Source organism: Salmo salar, chromosome ssa26, assembly GCF_905237065.1.
Source record: "Salmo salar chromosome ssa26, Ssal_v3.1, whole genome shotgun sequence".
NCBI lineage: Eukaryota > Metazoa > Chordata > Actinopteri > Salmoniformes > Salmonidae > Salmo > Salmo salar.
In genome coordinates, this window is record NC_059467.1 from 15,153,125 (window position 1) to 15,177,004 (window position 23,880).

Here is a 23,880-nt window from a genome sequence, read left to right on the forward strand (position 1 = left end):
ACCAATGTCACAAGGAAAAGTCTTATGTACTTAAATGTTCCATAGGGAATGAAGAGGAGTAAGTAAGTGCAAGGAATAGTCATCTCCACTGAGACATGAGCTGTGTTCAAATACCCATACTAACATACTGTATGCTACACACTTAATGACTATATACTACATACTATATACTATTAGTTCATTTTAGTATACTATAAACGAACAGTGTGCTTTCAGTTGAGCGTACTAGCTTTTCGCCTGTCTACTGGAAGTTGATGCTGTTGCTATGCAACCTCTTGCTAGCTAGTTAGCTTAACAAATTACTAGTTAGACATTTTACGACTTGGGGTGTGTTCTTAAATTCAATGTGGAGTGCCAGAGTGCGCTCCTAAATTCAGAGCATTGTCAGATTGTCTGTTTGTAAATTCAGAGCGTTTCGCTCTTGGCGCGCACACTGGGCGCTCATGCCGAAGAGTAGGGTTGATTTGAGCATTCTGACCTTACAACGGCAGTCAAGCACCCAAGCTAATGTTGGCTAGCTTGCTAGCTACTTCCAGACACAAATGAGACTACTCTGACCATTTTACTCACCCTAGCAGAGCTGGTTAGGCTGTTTTCATGTTATCCAGTGCATTGGTGACAGTAACTGTGCTGCTAGCAACAATTTAATTACACTGTTTTGCAGATATTTACTCACACCGGCCGTATTCAACGGGTGTTGAGTGCTCGTATATTCATTATTCTGCACTCTGGTACACTCAGACAGAGTGCTCTAAAATCGGAGTAGATAGCCAGAGCGAATTTACGAAAGCACCCGAATGTTCATTTCCTGAAGAATTGCATTATGGGCCCTACAGTACGAAAATAGTGTCCTCTGCATGTATACTTCTTATTTTGGCGAATTTAGTACGACATCCGGGAACTTTTGGCGTACTAACTATATCCATACTATGACCAATAAGAATACTCTATACTCAATTCACGTCACAAATAGTACGGTTAGTGCGGTTAGTATGAGAATTCGAACACAGCTATGCTGTTGTCACAACGTCGACTGAAGGTGGCGCCTCTCCTCGTTCAGGGAGCGCTCGGCGGTCGTCGTCGCCGGCCTACTAGCTGCCACCGATCCTCTGTTCATTTTCTTTTGGTTAGGTCTAGTTTAGGTTTGCACCTGTATTGTGTTAGTTCATTAGTGGGGGGGGTTATTTAGTCTTTCTGTTTAGGTTTGGGTTTGTGCGTGATTGTTTTCGTCAGGTTTGTTAGGCTGGGGTTAGGTGTTTTTTTTCCTCTGCCTTTGTGTTTGTAAGGCTGCGAGTTCTGGGCTGCGCCCCTACTCTGTTTTCGGGCTCATTCCGTTATTTGTATTGATGCCCTGCCTTACCTGTTTTTTGCAGTTGTGGATTGTGCCTATTAAACGTGTGTTCAAGGACATTAGTCTCCTGCGCCTGACTTCACCCCTCCTGCTTCCTTGAGTACCCTTGACAGCTGTATATAAGAAATCTTCATGTTGCTTTTGTTCAATGCTACTCATCCAATGCTGCTTGGATAGGGTACCACAGTCATCTCCAATGCAATGAGGAGACTACTTCAGATCAGGCAGATTGTATCTATTGGAGTCTGAAACAACTCTTCTCTGGTCCCCAATCTGAGACACCACATGTTAGCTGACAATGTATTGGCAATGGTAACCTTTAAATTCCACACCTTAGCCCGCCACACTGACCCCCTCCTGACCTCTGATGACCCTTCACACAAACAGCCTTTCAGGTGAACACAAACTAGTGAACTTCTATATGGGTAAATGACTTCAGACAAATAGCTTGGTTGTGTGTATCGGTAACAGCATAGATTTGGTGCTATATTGGTGGAAGGCACTGACAACCCTCAGGGAATTGCAGATGGTCTTTAAATGGGCAAAATGGAACAGCATTGGAAAAGTGTTCTGTTACAGTTAGAAGAAACCGTATCACTCATCCATTTTTAATACACAGCAATGGCAGCAGATTTGAGTGGTAACTGAGAGAAGTCTCCGGGGATAATAACTCCAGAATATTTCTACAACTTCATTTAATTTTGCTTTGTTTCAAACAAATTATATCACACATTTTATTAATCATAGTAGGCTAGTTCTAAATTAACTACTGCATGTATCTCTAAATAACATAGCATGCAATGTTAAAAGGTATGGTTTACTTTATCCTCAGTGTAACATCTTAAAAGAAGAATACTTTATTGCCCGTGTTTACAGAAAACAGAAATGTGTCTTGTTTTACGTTTCAATTGTCAGGAGATGGCATCTAGGTCTAGGATTGCTCCCCACCAGATTTTCCCTTTGGGCCTGGGATTCAAACCTGCAACCCTTGAGGTTGCTGCTGCCTGAAAAATGCTACCTGCCAAAACCGAACCAGAGACCATTAGATCTTCAGTCTAACGCCCTACTGCGCCAATGATATCGCTCATTAGACAAGGTTTTGCCACCAGGAATTTACAAGTGTTGCGAATTCAGGGGGTATTTTCTACCAAGAATGGATATACTCGCCGATGCCGACCCTGTATCGAATCCCGACACTGCTGCTGTATTTAGACTTGAATCTTTGTTTTTTATGCTTTCTTTTCCTACTGTGAAAATCTGACAGTAGAAAAGCATTGGGCTTCTTCTGACAATTCTCGCGACTCTTACCCCGTAAATCTGTCATCATCATCCATAACTTTTTAAATATGAAAACCTGTTTATTTTCATCAAACTGCTCTCCCTCGTCAGGATTCAAACTTGTTAAAGGGTAAATGTGTTAAGCCTAAACACCACAGGAGTTCAATCTTGTTTATTTAAATTAAGAGAAAGGGCTTAATCTATACATTTAAGATCATTTTCACACCGAAACTTAATGTTAGCGAAATTGTTTTGAATGTAAACCAAGGAAGTAATTGAAGCCGTGACAATGACAAATATACTCAAATTGTTTGAAATCGGTGCACATAGCACACAGAAATATGAACGCAACATGTAAAGTGTTGGTCCCATGTTTCATGAGCTGAAATAAAACCCAGAATGTCCATATGCACAAAAAGTGTATTTCTCTCACATTTTGTGCACAAATTTGTTTACATACCTGTTAGTGAGCATCTCTCCTTTGCCAAGATAATCCATCCACTTGACAAGTGTGGCATATCAAGAAGCTGATTAAACAGCATGATCATTACACCTTGTGCAGTGCACCTTGTGCTGGGAACAATAAAAAAGCCACTCTAAAATGTGCAGTTTTGTCACACAACACAATACCACAGATGTCTCAAGTTTAGGGAGCATGCTGACTGCAGTAATGTCCACCAGAGCTGTCGATAATTAAATGTTAATTTCTCTACCATAAGCCGCCTCCAACGTCGTTCTAGAGAATTTGGCAGTACGTCCAACCGGCCTCACAACTGCAGAACATGTGTAACCATGACCGCCCAAGACCCCCACATCTGGGTTCTTCACCTGCGGGATCGTCTGAGACCAGCCACCCGTACAGCTTATGAAAACGTGGGTTTCCACAACTGAAGAAATTCTGCACAAACTGTCAGAAACCATCTCAGGGAAGCTCATCTTTGTGCTTATCGTCCTCCCCAAGGTCTTGACCTGACTGCAGCTTGGCATTGTAACCGACTTCAGTGGGCAAATGCTCACCTTCGATACACAGCGTGTATCGTGTCGTGTGGGCAAGGGGTTTGCTGATGTCAACAACGTTGACATAACCCCCACCGCCCCATAGTGGCGGTGGGGGTTATGGTATGGGCAGGCATAAACTATGGACAACGAACACAATTGCATTTTATTGATGACAATTTGAATGCATAGAGATAACGTGACAAGATCCTGAGGCCCATTGTCGTGCCATTCATCTGCCGCCATCACCTCATGTTTCAGCATGATAATTCAGGGTCCCATGTCGCAAGAATCTGTACACCATTCCTGGAAGCTGAAAATGGTCCAGGTCTTCCATGGCCTGCATACTCACCAGACATGTCACCATTTAGCGTGAATGGGATGCTCTGGATCAACGTGTACGACAACGTGTTACAGTTCCCGCCAATATCCAGTAACTTCACAAAGCCATTAAAGAGGAGTGGGACAACATTCCACAGGCCATAGCCTGATCAACTCTATGCGAAGGAGATGTGTCGCGCTGCACCCCAGATACTGACTGGTTTTCAGATCCATGCTCCTACCTTAGGGCCTAATGCATTTATTTAAATGGACTGATTTCCTTATATGAACTGTAACTCAGTAAAATCTTAGAAATTGTTGCATGTTGCATTTATATTATTATTCAGTGTAGTTTATACAATTGAGCATTCAAAGACTGACATTAATAGATCAAAATGTAATTAGAGCATTCAGATAAGGGCTTTTGTGAGTGAATTAAGAGGAAGGAGAGAATACTGTTGAGTAATAAATACATGAAAAATTATACTGTATAAGCTTCAAAAATAGTAATACAGTTAAAAAACACCACAGAGGTGCAAACAAATTGAACACAAATAATTGCAATGATATATAATTAACTTAAAATGGGGAGGTACTGATCGCTGGCTCCATCAGATTGCCCAGCCCATAAGGAGGACTGGGGGCTGACTGAGGGACAGCCGAGCATAGTCATGGAGGATGGACAGAGGCCCAACCTGGCACATGTGTGGAGATCACAGACAGCAACATGGTCTCAGAGCATTTCATATTATTCTGTGCGTAAATCTGGTACATCTATTTGGTATTCTTCTTTGGATGTATATCATCCATTTCAAATGATATGTTACGAATTACAGTTCATACAAAAGTTACAAATGTTAGTGAGCTGGCTAACATTAGCTAGGGGTTAGGAATTAAAGTTAGGGTTAAGGTTAGGAGTTAGGCTGAAGGTTTAAGGTAAGGGTTAGATTAAAGGGCTAGCTTAGGTTTAGGGTAAGTAGCTAAAAAGTAGTAAGAAGTTACGTGATGAGTAGTAAGAAGTTACGTCCGTGATGAGATTCAAACACGCAACTTTTGGGTTGGTAGAAGTTCTTAACCTTATGTCTATGTAACCATACTAAATATAACATACTCATTTGAGTATCCCTGATTTATGGTTACCATGTTACGTCTGGTCTATGAGACCAGTCTGCAGACAGACGCCCAGCCCGACACAGGTGTTGAGGGCACGTACAACGGATAAAGGCTGGTGTCTTTCAGGACAAGGCTCCTATCTGGCAACTTTTTGAAGGTGGGCCGCTTCATGTCTGCTATTTGTAATTATGACTATAACATGTAACATTTAATCACCGTGAGCAGATCGGATGTATAGATGGAACATTAAATGAATAGTGTTTAACCTTTAGCTAACATCTCAACATGCTCAGCACATTAGAACGCACACACACACACACAAGCATAAGCAAGTGCATGTTTATTCAATATCAACAGCTAGCTAGCTGTAGCGTTTGTGAAGTAATTTCAAACTATCTAATTTTAGCTAGCTGGGTGTGAAAACATAGGCCTACTATAAAATCACACGATGATTTCAGCCTAGTATGGAAATATTGGGGCTGACAGACTATTTTGATGATAATGTGACAAACTATTCCGATCATCTGTCAAGGAGAGCAGGAAATGTGGAAACAATGTGGAAACAAATGCGCTTGAAGGAAATGAGATTCCTTCACTCAAGCATCATTATGCAAATTACATTTAGGCTACAAGGGATTAATCACAAATTAAATGTGTAAAGTAGTAAAAATACATGTACAGTAGCTAGTAGAAATACATGTACAGTAGCTACATTTTATAGATAAAAGGATAAGTAGCATATTGTTTTTAAATATTTGCATGCTTTTCTCCTCCCAGTAAAAAACAGCTGATTCAAAGGGGGTGTAGCGGATCTCAAACCTCTTCTGCGAAGGACTCAGGTAGGATACTCTTGTGCTTCCTCTCTGGGAGGAGGCTATCGAGAAGGTAAGGCCACTACTCTGTTGGCCTTTTCTCAATTAGATTTGCTCAAGTCCTGGGTCCTCTCTTCTGTGTCCTCTGTCGCCTTCTTTTGAAAAAGGTAAAATTACGTTTACAGTGTTGGATCCCAAAATAAATGTGTAAAGTCATTAAAACAAATTGAGTCAGACGTGAAAGACAAATTGGAATTCGTAACATATACGTTTAGCAAAATCTTAACATATTGTACATTTTGCTAATTTGTAATGTATAGTACGTTTTGGAAATCCTTAACGTCATACAAATTGTAATTCATATCATATGAAATGGATGATGGACATTCCTAAATAATACATACAATATGAAATGTAACATCATATTAAATGGAGTATCTTTGATATACATACAGAATAATATGAAATGCTCTGAGTACAGGTTGGGTCATGGAGAAAGGATGGAGGAGTTGAGGAGAGTTTGGGCTTTTGTCCAACCCATAATCTCCCGACCAGTGTTTCAAACCAGCAGCCCTACATTTTCAGGTCAAATTTAGAAGTCTCGCAAAATGAACACCTGCCGAAACCCTTTTTCAAACTGCTAGAAGACAATGCTTCCACCTGCTGGTTCCATGACAAACTCACACGTACTTTTAGTTAGAATTTTATTAGGCTAACCTTTTACTGACTATATGTACGAAAATGTGCCTCAGTTGATCTGGAGTCTTCTTGCTAACAGACACAGGCTCTCAATGTGTAATGGAAGTTCTAGAACTGCTCAGATAAAATGACCTGTTATTTCATCCATTGTTCATGAGAAGATGGTATTTACCCTTCAGGATGACGCAATATTAATGTGGTCTTACTCAACCATTCAATTAGTTATAGTTTATGTATTATATGTTATAGTATTGCTTACAAACACCATTTTAACACATTCTTTGAAAACAAAGTTATCCTTTTATTTTGTATAATCATAACTGTATGTAGGTATCATTTCTATTGCATAAAGGCTTTTATATAATATTTTTAATTCGTGTTTTTCCTTCGCTGAATTGTCCACATGTAAAACACATAGCAGAGGATGGTTTCGATCCATCGACCTCTGGGTTATGGGCCCAGCACGCTTCCGCTGCGCCACTCTGCTATCTGTTAAGTGGTAGAGGGGATGTAGTATTCGAAATGTAGCTTTTGATCATGTCGGATGAATTTATGGTGTATACAGCGAAGATCTTATCGGCTCCTTGAAGAGAATTTGAAAATAACCATACTCCTTCCACTGCCATAGTAAAATAAGTATAGACAAATCTAATGATAGAATGTATATCATTAAACTAACTCATTCATTTTCTGTCAAAAAAAAAAAAAATGTTTTTAAATCAAGTCATTTATTTTATTTACAACCACATGAAAGTGAGAAAAAAAACGACTCAAATGATGATTCACATATTTTATTGTATTTAAAAAATATGAAATAAAGCATCTGATGGAAATCCAACGGCACAAGTATTATACTATCTATCACCCACCGCCCCCATTTTTTTTGTACAGGTTATATATAAACTAAGGCCTTTCTCATTCAGTGTCAGGGCCACTTCCCCAGTCTTTGGGCTTATATGTCATTGCGTACTTTGAGATCACATCATTTACTAGAGATGTATGCATTTTCTTAGTTCTCTTTGCAAATGCCATTAATATCAGGTATATTTTCAATTACATAATAAGACATTACCCAGTATTTTATTGCTTTACCTGTATAATAAAGGATAGAATGCTTGTATATTATAGTGTAAAACTGAAGATGTCAGGAATCTAGTGAAGATGTAACTATAGTGTGTGTTTAGTATTTCTGCCTACATCATGGACTCAAACATGATACAAGGGAATTCTGTTAGATGAAAATAATACAATGGCAGCATAGGTGATACATTTGCCATTTACTCAACATAAACAGAGCAACCAGTCCAGTTAGCATGTCAGGAGAGAAACATTAAGCCTACTCCTGGACTAAGGAGAAGTTTCTATTGGTCCATCAGGAAGATCAGCCTGTCCTTGCATTGGATATCAGTCACTTTAAGATATATGTAAAACAAAACCCAATGATTGCCCAAGTTAAACAACCCATACAACTCAAAGTTTCGTAACAGAATGACGACAAAAAAAGTACAAATCGTCCTTCTGTTACCAAACTTTGCATCTGCACTGATCTTCAAGTAAATTTGTTTTTGTAAAATTTTCTGTGGAAATTGTTAAAAGTAATCCTTGTGCATAGAGTTGTACATAGACCTGTCATGGAGAGAGAGAGAGAGAGAGAGAGAGAGAGAGAGAGAGAGGTGGGAAGAGAGTGAATGACAGGAATACCTGGGATAGGATAAAGTAATCCTTCTAACCCCCCCCTTAAAATATTTAGATGCACTATTGTAAAGTGGTTGTTCCACTGGATATTATAAGGTGAATGCACCAATTTGTAAGTCGCTCTGGATAAGAGCGTCTGCTAAATGACTTAAATGTAAATGTAAATGTGACAGAGAGAGATGGAGAGCGAGAGAAACAGAAAGAGAAAGTGTTAAGAGAATTATGTTCTCAATGTTAACTTCAATTAAAATACTCCGTCTGCAACTCAGAGTTCGTAAAGTTCTGGTTTAAATAAAACAGACAGAATTCCCAGTTTACAATAGTCAAAAATGTTTATTCACGAGGGCGCTCTGAAGTCCATTGTACAAAGACATCTATTATATACTAGGCTCCTTATTTACGCACACACATACACACGAACATTAAGGAGAGTTTGTTATCTTCTCCCCCAGAACCCTCAACACTGTAGATCATTACCCAGCCGACAGTTTAATTCCTCTGAGATTAGGGAAACCTTGAGGGGTCCTCCCTCTCAAATCTTAAACCCTCAGAGTTCAAGCTAGGGCAGGTCAACCACAGTTTAATGATTCTTGGTGTTTACTTAAACACACAGACCAACATTCCTCTCTTCCCCAGTCCAACCTAGTTAGATTTATGCTGAACATTTTAGTTACTCATTATACAGGCTACATAAACCATATCACTAATAATTAGGTTTCAGGGTAGAATTATTTAATCATTCTCTTTAAACATAGAAATTCTTCTACCAGAAAGACAGCAGTGCAAATGTACTTAGACTTCAGTATTTCAACAACTCTTGTCTTCTTTGTTTGGCAATGTGGCAACTTGTTTGGCAATGGAGGCTGTTGACTTGACAAATTGAGGAGGATGGGAGACCCACGGTGATGACAAAGTGTTTAAAAAATCATCAAAGACTAATTATTTTAAGCTAAAGCATTTAATAAAGACATTTATAGTACAATATTATGGGGAATGGGAATGAGACGGCTACTTACACAGTGTTGGAAAGGGATCACAGCAGTGATTGAATGAGGCATGAGTTGAGGTGTTCACAGGCTTGACCAGTGCAGGACAGGATTTGACTGGGAAGACAAAAAACAATAACACAACACACTACACAGTTAGCTCTTTTGTCTAAGAATGATTTAGTCCAAGCAAGGAGTATAATCATTGATGTGTAATAATATGAATGTGTATGTGATTGACTCTACATACAGTAACGAGAGAAAATTGATAGGGGTACTCACAGTGCTTGGAGGGGAAATATTCAATGTGCCAGTGGATGAGTGGGCACATGAGACGAGGCTTCAGATCATGTCAGGAGAAAGTTGATAATGGTAGTGGAGTGGAGTGGAGTAGTCATCACCTCTTAATCAGGGAACAGAAGGGGACTTAGCTGGAAATACAAATAGCAGATACATTCCATTACAGCTGCACCATCTTAGGTTGGGACAACGAGTTTCTCTATGAACTTAAACTCAGACATCTCAAAATTCATAAAGTCAAACACAGACTGCGCATCTCGCCCACTTGACACATCAAAGTGGCCCAAGAAACGTTCCTGAAAAAAGACCTGATCATCCACATACCTGACAATAACGGACAACTGCAAGCAGACTGGTGGCACCATAGGTCCCAGAGCGGTGGGGCAATTTTTAGCCCCTGGGGCCTGGACTTTTTCCTTATTCGTTAACCTAACTAGGAAAACTCTGGACCCTATAAGGAATGACAGTGATTAATCAGTTGTAAAAAGGTTTTATATGGGCTATGATGGGACCAGTTTTTCCTAATCAGGTCACATGGTTTTAAAAAACTCCTGAAAAAAAACTCCTGGCTCTGAGGAGAATGAAAACCCAGTCCAACTGCAGCTACCTTATATTTCTTAATATAAATTATATTTAGACTAGAATTAGGAGGGGGATTTCCTCTACCCAGACAACAACTGATAGATAATAGAACTTACAGTGCTGAGCTTGCTTTATGCATGTTTGCATAAAAAATGCACTCACATCTGTCATCACTATTATGTTAATTGATTAATTCCCGTTAATAATTTTGGATTAAAAACGTATAGGCAGCCTAGCCAGCCCAATTTTGAATATAAACTAAATTTGATCACATTCACATTTTCTCCTGACACACAAATGGACTATAAATACATAACGTTACCAATTAGTTCACCCTGACCAGATGGACAGGGCGCATACGCTGAATGCAGGTGCTCTTATTAGTATCCTACAGATGACCAGACTGAAAAATTGTCTCGTTTTCATCCCATAAAGCATGTCAGATTTCTAATGATAAGGTGTAGGCTAGGCTGCTGCAACACTTCATGAGTTTTTGCTTGTGTCTGATTACGTGTTATCATCTTTGCTAAATAAAACGGAGGAAAGTAGAAAGCCTACTTAAGCACACGCGAACCTCTCTCTTTAATCTAACGTTTTTTTTTTTGCCCTCTTTCATGGTATTGAATTGGTAGTTTACAGTCTTGTCCCATCGCTGCAACTCCCGTGCATCCTCCGAAACACAACCCAGCCAATCCGCACTGCTTCTTGACACAATGCGCTCTTAACCCGGAAGCCAGCCGCACCAATGTGTTGGAGAAAACACCATACACCTGGAAACCGTGTCAGCGTGAATTGCGCCCGGCCCGCCAAAGGAGTCACTAGTGCGCGATGGAACAAGAATATCCCTGCCGGCCAAACCCTCCTCTAACCTGAACAACGCGGGGCCAATTGTGCACCGCCCACGGGTCTCCCGGTTGCAGCCAGCTGCGACAGAGCCTGGACTCCAACCAGGATGTCTAGTGGCACAACTGCAATGCAGTGCCTTAGACTACTGCGCCACTCGGGAGGCTCTTTAACATCTATGTGATCGGTGTCCCGCCCGCAGGATGCTTGAGCTAACGTAGGCTAATGTGATTTCCCAGGACATAGACATATCTGATATGGGCAGAAAGCTTAAATTCTTGTTCATCTAACTGCACTGTCCAATTTACAGTAGCTATTACAGTGAAATAATACATGCTATTGTTTGAGGAGAGTGCACAATTATGAACTTGAAAATGTATTAATAAACCAATTAGGCACATTTGGGCAGTCTTGATACAACATTTTGAACAGATATGCAATGGTTCATTGGATCAGTCTAAAACTTTGCACATACACCGCTGCCATCTAGTGGCCAAAATCTAAATTGTGCCTGGGCTGGAATAATACATGATGGCCTTTCTCTTGCATTTCAAAGATAATTGTACAAATCTTTTTTTTTAAATGCACGTTTTTTTCTTTGTATTATCTTTTACCAGATCTAATGTGTTATATTATCTTACATTCATTTCATTACATTCATATTATCCTACATCACATTTCCACAAACTTCAAAGTGTTTCCTTTCAAACGGTATGAAGAATATGCATATCCTTGCGTCAGGTCCTGAGCTACAGGCAGTTAGATTTGGGTATGTCATTTTACGCAGTCAGAGCCTAACTTTTAATGGATGATGCGATGGAAGCTATCAAATCATTCAGAATTGTTTTCGACATCCCATTCGAAAGTTCGATATGTTCAGCAAGTAAAGCATCGTAACGCGCAATTACCTCTGTAAGCTCCTTATATTTGCCCTTGTTGGTGGAACTATCCCGCTCGTTGTGTTCTCTAAAAGCAAATTCTTGCATGCCCAAAAACGCAGTGGTGTTGATAAGCCACTTGAGAACATCCCTGTTTCTTCTTATTTTCTCATTGTGTTGCGAAGTTTGAATACGCAGACCTTTGTCATAATCTTTTTCCCAGAAGCTTGAATCTGATGTGGGCATTTATATGCTCCCTGCTTTTGTTTTGCAGGGCAAATGTAAATAAATTGCACTAACTGGACACAAAAAGAAAGTTCTAAAACCAAGAAAACAATGTATAATATACCTCCTTCATCTCCAGTAATTTGAAAAAAACAAATTAGAATTTAATAATATCCCAAAATGCTGAAATATCACTCTTAATCTCTTTCCAACAATGTCACCAAGCTTCTCAATAGATAGAACCCCCCATAATGCTCTGTGGCATGATTGGATGGACTGAAAAAGCTTTCATTGGTTGGAGGACGTACTCCGGAAGTGGTCATAATTACCATGTATGTATATGGAAGGGGGTGAGGCCTACGAGCCTCCTAGGTTTTGTATTGAAGTCAATGTAGCCAGAGGAGGTCGGAAGCTAGCTGTCCTCCGGCTACACCGTGGTGCTACCCCAATTACTGTTGGCCTTCATTGCAAAGCAGTGTATTTTAATCTATTATTTGGTGACATATGAATATATTTAGTATAGTTTTATCTAAAAATGATTTTTATTTTTCACTATTTAAAAAAAATGAAATTTCACTGAGGAGGATGGTCCTCACCTTCCTCCTCTGAGGAGCCTCCACTGCTATAGATCAATGCTAGCTCAACGGGTACACTATTATTCAACCATGGCTTTTAATTGGACATTATTTTGGGGCAACATATTTTATAATTTTATCCCTTTGAAGCAAAGTGCCTTTAAAGAAATGGATGTCATGTGATTGAATATGCAGATATTCTGCACAGTTCTGTTTAAATCCAACTTGAATAATTACTGCGCTATCAAAAAGTGGATGTCTTTAATTAACCGCTTAAGGATGCACCCCTTTTTTTCAATTTTCTTGTTACTTACAACCTCATGCTAATCGCATTAGCCTACGTTAGCTCAACCGTCCTATGCTCAAGAAGCCATTGGAACATATTGATTGTAACAGGCCTGGAATGTGTATGGTATATTCAAACATATTTTCACAGCTCTGACCAATGGGTTTTGGGGAGACCCCACTGAGACAGGAGCAGTGTGGATCCTGGAAGGTAAATGGCCTAGCAATATTGCACTGATTCTGTACAGTGTAGCAATGTACACTTTTACATTTGCATTTTACTATCAGACCAACATTGGTGTTCAAGACAATAATTAACATAAAACTGGACTCTTATGGGGCAGCAAACAATTCCACCACAAGGATAGACTTATCCAACAATACTCACGTCATAATATTTCACTTTTTGCACTTCTCCTAGTGGGCACTAAACCAAACAGGTCATACATTTAGGCAACACATGGGCATTTTTCACAATACTGTGCATGGGTATAAACATGATGACTTGGAGTAACACTGACTGAAGAACACGGCTTTGAATGACTATTGACATGTGCCCGGTCTATTTTGAGACTGGGGTGCCCTCTTGTGTTTGAGACAGTGTATTACACATAGGCCCTAAAATCCTGCAAACAACTGTTTGATGCCAGCAGTACAGTACCAATGGGTACTTTGAAAAAGGTGCTAAAACCACAAACATATCTCCAATAAACATGTTTCTTATTATTTGTACACCATTTGAAACAGAAACATTTTCCAAAAATATATTTTATCTTGTTTGGTGCTTCATAAAAATATCAGCAGAGTAACAGCGTGTGAAGAATAAATGCAGTACTATAATTCTGTTTCTTAACTATGAAATAAGAACAATCTATAGTTCAATTATGTAGAAAAATGTGACAAGTGCAAGTATTTAGAAGAACTCTGAATACAAAAAGGCGATATTTGAAAGTTTGTTTTGATTCGCGTTGCAAATGTTAGTGTGTTGTTGTCATGATGGGGATGTAAGAATGACCTCACTCTCTGTGTTTAACTGGTCAGGTCTAGACTGTCACCTAGTGGTAAGGTTATCACACTGAGAATGAGGTCTAGCCATTCAACTGTAGTCCCTCTTAATCAAAAAGCCATCAAACGATGCACTTGAGAATAAACTTTAACAGAACTAATCTGTGCCACTTTTACCAGAATGTGTGTAATGTGATGGCTTTTTCCTGGAGTTTGAAAACGTTTAATTTGAACAGTGAAAATATAGTCAAAGAAAATACCTTAAATCCTTATTTTTGGGAACCTTCATGCTTTCTGGCGAATAATAAAAATGGCCATTGGTTTGCATTGCAGTGATTTTGAATTGCAACATTTATTGGAGGCCAAGCTCCCCTCCTCCCTAGTATACAGGAAGTGAAGAGGCTGCTGCTGCTGGCTGAGACAATATGATTATTGACAAAAGAACAGATGACACAGAGCCCAGACCCCAACCCTTATCCTCACCACAAACGTGTCATAGGAGAACTTGTGCCGGTGAAGCAGGTGCTGGAGGAAGTTGGAGCTCTTGTAGCTGGGGTCCCCCCAAGGCATGGCTGAACATACAGGACACACCTGGAAGCATACCAACCAATCAACAACTCTGCCATTACATCACTAGTACACCAAATCAGAATGCAGTAGAATCTCTGTTGGTTTAGGATACACTTTCATGCAGTGACGTCAACGTCGCATAACACTTCATATCAGCACAGAAATGCTTGAGGAAATTCAGACTAGAACAGTGGCCATGAACAGACTAGGACAGTTTCCATGTTCAGACTAGGACAGTGTCCAAGTTCAGACTAGGAAAGTGTCCATGTTCAAACTAGGAAAGTGTCCATGTTCAGACTAGGACAGTGAACTCAGTTCAGACTAGGACAGTGTACTCAGTTCAGACTAGGACAGTGTGCTCAGTTCAGACTAGGACAGTGTACTCAGTTCAGACTAGGACAGTGAACTCAGTTCAGACTATAACATAGCAGACTGACCACTTTGTTGGGATCGTTGCGGTGGTTCTCCATACAGTGTTTGACCAGCTCCTGTTGATCCAGATTGCGGGCTCCACAGAATGGGCATGAAAAGGTGGAGCGGTTTGGAATATTGCTGCAGGCAGGGAGAAAACACACGTTTTGTAGGAGCCATAATGGAAACAACATGGGTATGCATACAAACATTGCCAGACACACACTGATGGTGTGTTGTTGTGTGTGTGAATATAGCTCCAAAGTCTGAGGCCCAGTTTCCAGACACTAGCAGGATGCCAATCATGTCCAGCAACATACCTAGAAGGACAGCTGGTCAGTGTGGACATGAGGGTCAGAAAGCAATGTGCTGCAGTGACATCTACGCTAGCTGACCGAAACACCTCTTCTGCAATGCGATGCCATCATGCCACTGATGTAATTATATTGCAGAGTAATTCGGCCATTTACTCTCAATAAGTTATAGCCTACCTGCGTTGAAGGGGTAGGCTAACTAGCATAGTTTAACACCAATTGGCCCGGAGCCCCCCCGCCCCTTTACACCACTGCTACTCTCTGTTGTCATGTATGCATAGTCACTTTAATAACTCTACCTACATGTACATACTACCTCAACTAACCAGTGCCCCCGCAAATTGACTCTTATTTTACTGCTGCTCTTTAATTACTTGTTACTTTAATCTCTTATTCTTATCCGTATTTTTTTGAAACTGCATTGTTGGTTTGGGGCTCGTAAGTAAGCATTTCTCTGTAGGGTCTACACCTGTTGTATTCGGCATATGTGACTCATGAAATTTGATTTTATTTTGGCTGCCCCAATATTTCCATACTAGGCAAAAAGCATTGTGTGATTTTATAGTAGGCCTATGTTTTGTCACACCCAGCTAGCTAACATTAGATACTTAAAAATTACTTCACAAATGCTACAGCTAGCTAGCTGTTGATATTGAATACACATGCACTTGCGTATGCTTGTGTGTGTGTTCTAATGTGCTGAGCAAGTTTAGATGTTAGCTAAAGGTTATACACTATTAATTTAATGTTCCATCTATACATCCGATCTGTTCACTGTGATGAAATGTTACATCTTATAGCCGTAATTACAAACTTTCGCCCTTATTTCAATAGCAGAAATTAATCGGCCCTGTCCGTGCCCTCAGCACCTGTGCCCAGCTGGGCCTCTTGGTCCGTGCTCTCGACACCTGTGCCCAGCTGGGCCTCTTGGTCCGTGCTCTCGACATCTGTGCCCAGCTGGGCCTCTTGGTCCGTGCTCTCGACATCTGTGCCCAGCTGGGCGTCTGTCTGCAGACTGGTCTCATAGACCAGACATAACATGGTAAACATAAATCAGGGAAACACAAACGAGTATGTTACATTTAGTATGGTTACATAAGACATAAGGTTACGAACGTCTACCAACCCAAAGGTTGCGTGTTCGAATCTCATCACGGACAACTTTAGCTAATTAGAATCTTACTACTTTTTAGCTACTTACCCTAAACCTAACCTTAACGCTTTTAGCTAACCCTAACCTTAAACCTTCAACCTAACTCCTAACCTTAACCCTAATTCCCAACCCCTAGCTAATGTTAGCCAGCTAGCTAACGTTAGCCACAACAAATTTTAATTTGTAATATAACATACGTTTTTAAAATTCGTAACATATTGTACATTTTGCAAATTTGAAACTTATTGCACGAATTGCAATTCATAACAAATTGTATGAACTGAAATTCGTAACATATCTTACGAATTGTAATTCGTAACACATCATTCGAAATGGATGATAGACATCCACAAATTAATACTATGCTCGGCTGTCCCTCAGTCAGCCCCTAGTCCTTCTTATGGCCTGGCAGAGCCAGCAATCAGTCTCCCCATTTTCAGTTAATTATATATCATTGTAATTATTTGTGTTCATTTTGTTTGCCCCTTTGTGGTGTTTATTTAACTGTATTACTATTTTTCATGCTTATACAGTATAATTTTTCATGTATTTATTACTCAACAGTATTCTCTCCTTCCTCTTAATTCACTCACAAAAGCCCTTATCTGAATGCTCTAATTACATTTTGATCTATTAATGTCAGTCTTTGAATTCTCAGTTGGTTTGCTGTACTCCTCCATTCTCTCCTCGCCTCCTTTTGAAAAAATGTCAAAGATAGCCAAGGAGAGGAGGAGAGGAAATGTGGAAACAAATGTTCTTGTAGGAAATTAGACTCCTTCACTCAAGCGTCATCATGCAAATTACGTTTAGGCTACAAGGGTTTAATCACAAATGTTATGTGTAAAGTTGTAAAAATACATGTAGCTAGTTTTGCTAGACATTTTATAGATAAAAGGATAAGTAGTATATTGTTTTAAAATATGTGTGTGCTTTTCTCCTCCCAGTAAACAACAGCTGATTCAAAGAGGGTGTAGCGGATCTCAAAACTCTTCCGCGAAGGACTCAGGTAGGATACTCTTGAGGAGGCAATCGAGAAGGCGAGAGCACTCCTCCGTTCGCCTAATAACTAATTGGCCTTTTCTCAATTAGATTTGCTCAAGTCCTGCGTTCTCTCTTCTGTGTCCTCTCTCGCCTCCTTTGGGAAAAGGTCAAACTTAATCGAGGAGTGGCGGCAAGGAGAGTCAACGTGGACGACAATATGTTTGTTTGTAATGAGAAGCTCCTTCTCCACTCGCGCGTCATCAGGCAAATTACGTTTACAGTGTTGGATCCCAAAATAAATGTGTAAAGTCATAAAAACAAATTAAGTCAGTTGTGAAAGACATATTGGAATTCGTAACATATCATACGTTTAGCAAAATCTTAACATATTGTACATTTTGTTAATTCATAATGTATAGTACGTTTCGGAAATTCGTAACATCATACGAATTGTAATTCATAACATATCATACGAAATGGATGATGGACATTCCCAAATAATACATACAATATGAAACGTAACATATCATACTAAATGGAGTATCTTCGATATACATACAGAATAATATGAAATGCTCTGAGTACAGGTTGGGTCACAGAGAAAAAATGGAGGAGTTGAGGAGGGTTTGGCCTTTTGTCCAACCGATATTTTCCCATTGAACCTGTTTCAAATCTGCAACCTTCCGTTGTCCTGGCCGAATATCGAACTCTCGCAAAATGAGTTCCTGCCGAAACCCGGGATCGAACCAGGGACCTTTAGATCTTCAGTCTAACGCTCTCCCAACTGAGCTATTTCGGCCGCCCTGATTGATTTGACCAAAAACTATTCTAACGAGTGTGTGTGGTTGGCTGTCTGGTGTATTCAGTTGATTTTAGGATCATGAATATTTTCTATTAATCTTTCTCCAACAGCGAGTGACAAATGCCCCCACATGGATAGAATAATCACACACACGTTCTTTGTCAAACTGCTAGAAAGACAATGCGTCCACCTGCTGGTCCCCTGACAAACTCACACATACTTTTAGTTAGAATTTTTGTTCAAATTAGGCTAACCCAATTACTGACGACAGGCACGAAAATGAGCCTCAGTTGATCTGGAGTCTTCTTGCTAACAGACACAGGCTCTCAATGTGTAATGGAAGTTCTAGAACTACTCAGATAAAATGACCTGTTATTTCATCCATTGTCCATGAGAAGGTGGTATTTACCCTTCAGGATGATGCAATATTAATGTGGTCTAACTCACCCATTCATTCTTTATAGTTGATATATTATATAAGTTATAGTATTGCTTAAAAATACAATTTTAACGCATTCTTTGAAAACAAAGTTATCCTTTTATTTTGTCTAATCATAACTGTATGTAGGTATCATTTCTATTGCATAAAGGCTTTTTATATTACCTTCTTTGTGTTTTTCCTTCGCTGAATTGTCCACATGTAAAACACATAGCAGAGGATGGTTTCGATCCATCGACCTCTGGGTTATGGGCCCAGCACGCTTCCGCTGCGCCACTCTGCTATCTGGTAAGCGGTGGAGGGGATGTAGTATTTGAAATGTAGCTTTTGATCATGTCGGATGAGTTTATGGTGTATACAACGAAGTTCTTATTGGCTCCTTGAGGAGATTTTGAAAATAACAATACTCCTTCCACTGCCATAGTAAAATAAGTATAGACAAATCTAATGACAAAATGTACATCATTAAACTACCTTATTCATTTGTCTAAAATAAAAATAGTTTTTAAATCAAGTCATTTATTTTCTTTTGAACCACATGAAAGATAAGTGAGAAAAAAACAACTCAAATGCAGATTCACATATTTTACTGTATTTATGAAAAACATGTAATAAAGTATTTGAAGGAAATCCAAATGGTGCAAGTATTATACTATCTAAGGCCTTTCTCATTCAGTGTCAGGGCCACTTCCCCAGTCTTTTGGCGTGTACTTTGAGATCACTTCATTTATTAGAGATGTATGCATTTTCTTGGTTCTCTTTGCAAATACCATTAATATCAGATATATTTTCAATGGCAGAATAAGTATATTTTATTGCTTTACTTGTATAATAAAGGATACAATGCTTGTCTATAATTGTGTAAAACTGAAGATGTCAGGAATCTAGTGAAGATATAACTATAGTGTGTTTTTAGTATTTCTGCCTTCATCATGGACTCAAACATGATACAAGGGAATTCTGTTAGATGAAAATAATACAATGGCAGCATAGGTGATACATTTGCCATTTACTCAACATAAACTGAACAACCAGTCCAGTTAGCATATCAGGAGAGAAACATTAAGCCTACTCCTGGACTAAGGAGAATTTTCTATTGGTCCATCAGGAGGGTTAGCGTGTCCTTGCATTGGATAGCAGACACTGGTTGACCACCTCCAGAAGCTGGGAGTTCTCGAGTGCAGCGGCCACTCTCTCTTCGTCTGCCAGCTGTTTGTTGACTGGAACAAAGCAAAAACAAAGGGTTTAGTTAGGGGCAATTCCATAATAACTGAGTGAGGCTGACACTCAGATATTTCACTTGAAGATGTATGTAAAACAAAACTCAACGATTGAAAAGTTAAACAACCCAAGGTTCGCAAGAGAATTACAGCAAAAAAAGCACAAATCGTTCTTCTGTTACCAAACCTTGTATCTGTACTGATCTTCAAGTAAATGTGTTTTTGTAAACTTTTCTGTGGAAATTGTTAAAAGTAGTCCTTGTGCATAGACCTGCCATGGAGAGAGAGAGGTGGGAAGAGAGTGAAAGACAGGGAGATGGAGAGTGTGAGAAACAGAAAGAGAAAGACAGCAGTGCAAATTTACTTCTTGAAAATCACCCTCCTGTGTGGCTGGCCATCCTTCCCCCGTAGGTACATGTGATTGCCTAACAAGTTGGTATCACACCCTGATCTGTTTCACCTGTCCTTGTGATTGTCTCCACCCCCTCCAGGTGTCGCTTATTTCCCCGGTGTATTTATCCCTGTGTTTCTTGTCTCTCTGTTCCAGTTTGTCTTGTATGTTCAAGTCAACCAGTGTGTTTTTCCCATGCACCTGCTTTTTCTATTCTCTTTTTGCTGGTCCTCACGGTTTTGACCCTTGCCTGTTTCTGTACCCGCCTGCCTGACCATTCTGCCGGCCACTCTGTACCTCCTGCACTCTGAACTGGTTTTGACCTTTTGCTTGTCCATGACCATTCTCTTGGATTATAATAAATATCAAAGACCCAAACCATCTGCGTCAGACTGGAGGGACAGTTAACTCCAGTCACTGGACTAGAAGACACTTGTGAGGTTCTCATCAATCAATATCAATTGTGTAAGCACATGGAAATAGTCTTTAGAAAATGAATTATTTGACACATGATTTAAGTGGTGTGCTGTGAGTGACGGACCATGATTCCATAGTACCGGAACTGACCATATAATTAATACATTTGTTTTATTTCGCACCGAACTTAATTTTAAGGAAAAACTATTACTCTGCATATAATAGAAGAAACACTTGTATTTTACAATTTAATTAGATCTGACAGTGTATCAAGTTAATTTATTGGCCAGCATGTGTCCATTAAAAAAAAATGGGTTATGTCCTGTCTGCACAACATTAAACTGATCAGAAAAAGGAAAAAAAACAGGAAATCCTTTGCGCCTTAGTAGTACACTCAAAAATAAGTACTTTGGGGCGCCATTTGTATGGGAAGACTGGGAAGGCTCACTGTCCAAGTCTACAGGGGCATCAGAGATGTGATCCAGCAATAGTGCAAACAATAAAACTATACTACTTTGCAAGACTGCCCTACGAAGGCAAAATACAGTAACTATGAATTTGGTAAAGCATCTTTGATCTGTTGTAATGGTTTCCTGACACAATAACAAGCCAGTTGATCAGAATATATCATGGATTATCAGAAATTGCTGATAAATAATAATTCAAAATCATTTGAAGTCAGATTTTGAAGGGGGGGGGGGCAATCGCAAGTTTAAGGCCTTGTTGTCACGAATGTAGCCGTGTTGAATAGACCAAAACACAGCCGAGATATGTATGCTCATCTTTAATTATATTTGAATAAAGTGAACACGGGAAAACAATAACGACTAGTAACAGTTTTACAGGCTATACAGATACTTTAGCAGTGTAAAATAAACAACCCACAACCCCAGGAGAAAAACACACACCTAATATATGACTCCCAATCAGGAACAATGATATCAAGCTGTTCCTGATCGGGAGTCACACAGACTAACACAGAAACAGAACAACTAGAAACTACATACAACACACAACTTCTGCCACGTCCTGACCAAATACTAAACAACTACTCCCTCTGCTGGTCAGGACGTGACACATGTTTAGCCATAGAGAACAATCTTATGACTGGTCTAAATAAGGATGGTCAAGGTTGTTTTATACGGGTATCCTTCATTTATTTGGCATGGGCTACAGCCAAACAGTAGCCTGTGTGGAGTGGTTAACAAACTGTGAATTCGTAAGCTCAATACTCTGGACAATTGTTCCTTTATGATCTAGCGCGTGTGTGCGTGATCCTCAAGTACGGCCATAGAAACATAAACTATTGCATTAGGTAAAACGGACCTCATAAATCTTTCTGAGCACTTTGGCATTACAAACCAGTTAAAAGTACTCCTAGGGTCATTTGAAGTACTATACAGATCCAGTTTCTATCTGGTTTTCTGCTATGTCATGACCTCCAGAGTCTAGTCAGGCCAGTAACTGAATCAGCCTTAATCAGTTTATTGATCTTGTTCCTGATGTGGGCAATTTAATATCCAAAATAACCCTCTACTTACTACTTCATTCTGGAATTCTTATGATATTAAACAATTAGCCTATGATTTTGTGTTCATATTGACAGATTCTAAAGATGCACATTGGGGCGGTTTAAAGCCCAGGTCCTCACCACCTCTAGGGACCTGTCAGAGGAGGAGACGGTGGCTCACACTGGCCTTAGATTTGTGTTTGAGAAGTTACTCTACTGTAAGTATACTTGTTTTGTACAATCAGTGTAATATCATTTTGAATACTTGTTCTTTCCTTGACAGACTGACCAAGTAAATCCAGGTGAAAGCTATGATCCCTTATTGAGAAGATAAAATATTGAAGTGCCTTTAAACAGGATGCCAGGTGCACGGGTGTGAGTGTCAAGAACCGCAACTCTGTTTCCCATGTGTTTTAAGAATGCAAGTGTATACATGTCATATTGCAATGAGAACATAGCATTTTACAGACATATGACTCTATAAGGAAATGTGCCATAAGGGATGGATGCAGATTAACACAAATATTCTTTACTTAGCTTATAACCAATGATGTTGCACTACCCAAAGGTTATCTAACTTCGCTCTCAAAATGTTGCTGTGTTAAACCAATATACAATGAAGGGTGGCTTGCACACCAAATGTACAACTTCCTCTTTCGTTATTGGCTTTTCAGCAGGCAAGGGAATAAACAAACACAAGACAGACCGACTGCAGTTAATGCACTTTTACTGCAGTTTCTAAACTGCTGTGATAATTTGGATGCAGTAATTGCATCGGTCTTTATTTTGAATCGCGTTGATGTTTGCTTATGCAATATCCATTTTTCTGAATTCATTTATGTAAGAATAATGGCACATTTTCTTCCCTAAACCGAATAAGTTGTGAACTACAAATATGCTTACTTCTTATAGTGTCTTTTCCTAACCCTAATTGGCTTCGTATCATAATATGCCTGTAAATTGATATGTATCTTCATTAAAACCTACATAATGCTGTGCTGCATCAGCACATGCCAGCTCGATGTTTAAAGTAGTGCACTTTTTACATTTGAAGGACAAACACATTTTAATCTTAATGGGGAACCTCATGATTTAATTAGGGTCCCTTAGTAAACCTTCATGTCAAATAATGTTTGAATATGTTCATCTGTTCTTGACTAATGAATCATTCAAGTTTGGATAAATTGCACCTTTGGGGGGTTACTACTGAGCACCCCATGGCCACCAGGGGTATGGGACTGCACAAATGTCTGTTTCACCACAAATATAGTCTGAGCTACCAAAACCCCAAAATACAATTTTGGGGATTCCATGACCAGACATGGCTTGTTAAAAAATATGGTTTTCTAGCAGTGTATAGAGCATCATGGCAGAACAAGTGTTTGTAAATGTTTATACATTTTTTATCTTGATATTGGAGCATTGAGATCCTCGGAAATATACTATTTAAACATTCTACACTCTTTATATGGCCGTTTAACCTCTATACCCATTATTCGCATAATGGCCATAACCACACCTGTTACCATGGTCTTCAGCACAGCATATTTCTGATAAGCAAGACAATAATGCGCTGACTTCTCACTGCCTAGCCAAATAGAGCAGCTGTGCCATGATTTGGCTTTCACCTTCAGAAAATATGTCCCTTTAAGTTGCCCACAGAACCCAAGCAGATAAACGTACTTGTAGGAAAATATGCCGTATGTCAATGTGATGCAGTGGTAGCCT

The 23,880-nt window shown here is 39.5% G+C and overlaps 1 long non-coding RNA gene and 1 other non-coding gene across 2 annotated transcripts; both read right to left on the reverse strand.

Annotated features, from left to right (window-relative positions):
• Positions 1-8,578: 8,578 nt before the first annotated feature.
• On the reverse strand, positions 8,579-15,368 carry LOC106587274 (uncharacterized). Its single transcript, XR_001324399.2, has 5 exons — positions 14,952-15,368; positions 14,428-14,535; positions 9,876-10,002; positions 9,534-9,682; positions 8,579-9,368 (listed from the first exon to the last, which is right to left on the reverse strand). It is a non-coding gene; the product is annotated as an uncharacterized lncRNA (long non-coding RNA).
• A 2,731-nt stretch (positions 15,369-18,099) lies between these two features.
• On the reverse strand, positions 18,100-18,172 carry trnaf-gaa (transfer RNA phenylalanine (anticodon GAA)). The gene has a single exon. It is a non-coding gene; the product is annotated as a tRNA-Phe (tRNA).
• Positions 18,173-23,880: the final 5,708 nt, after the last annotated feature.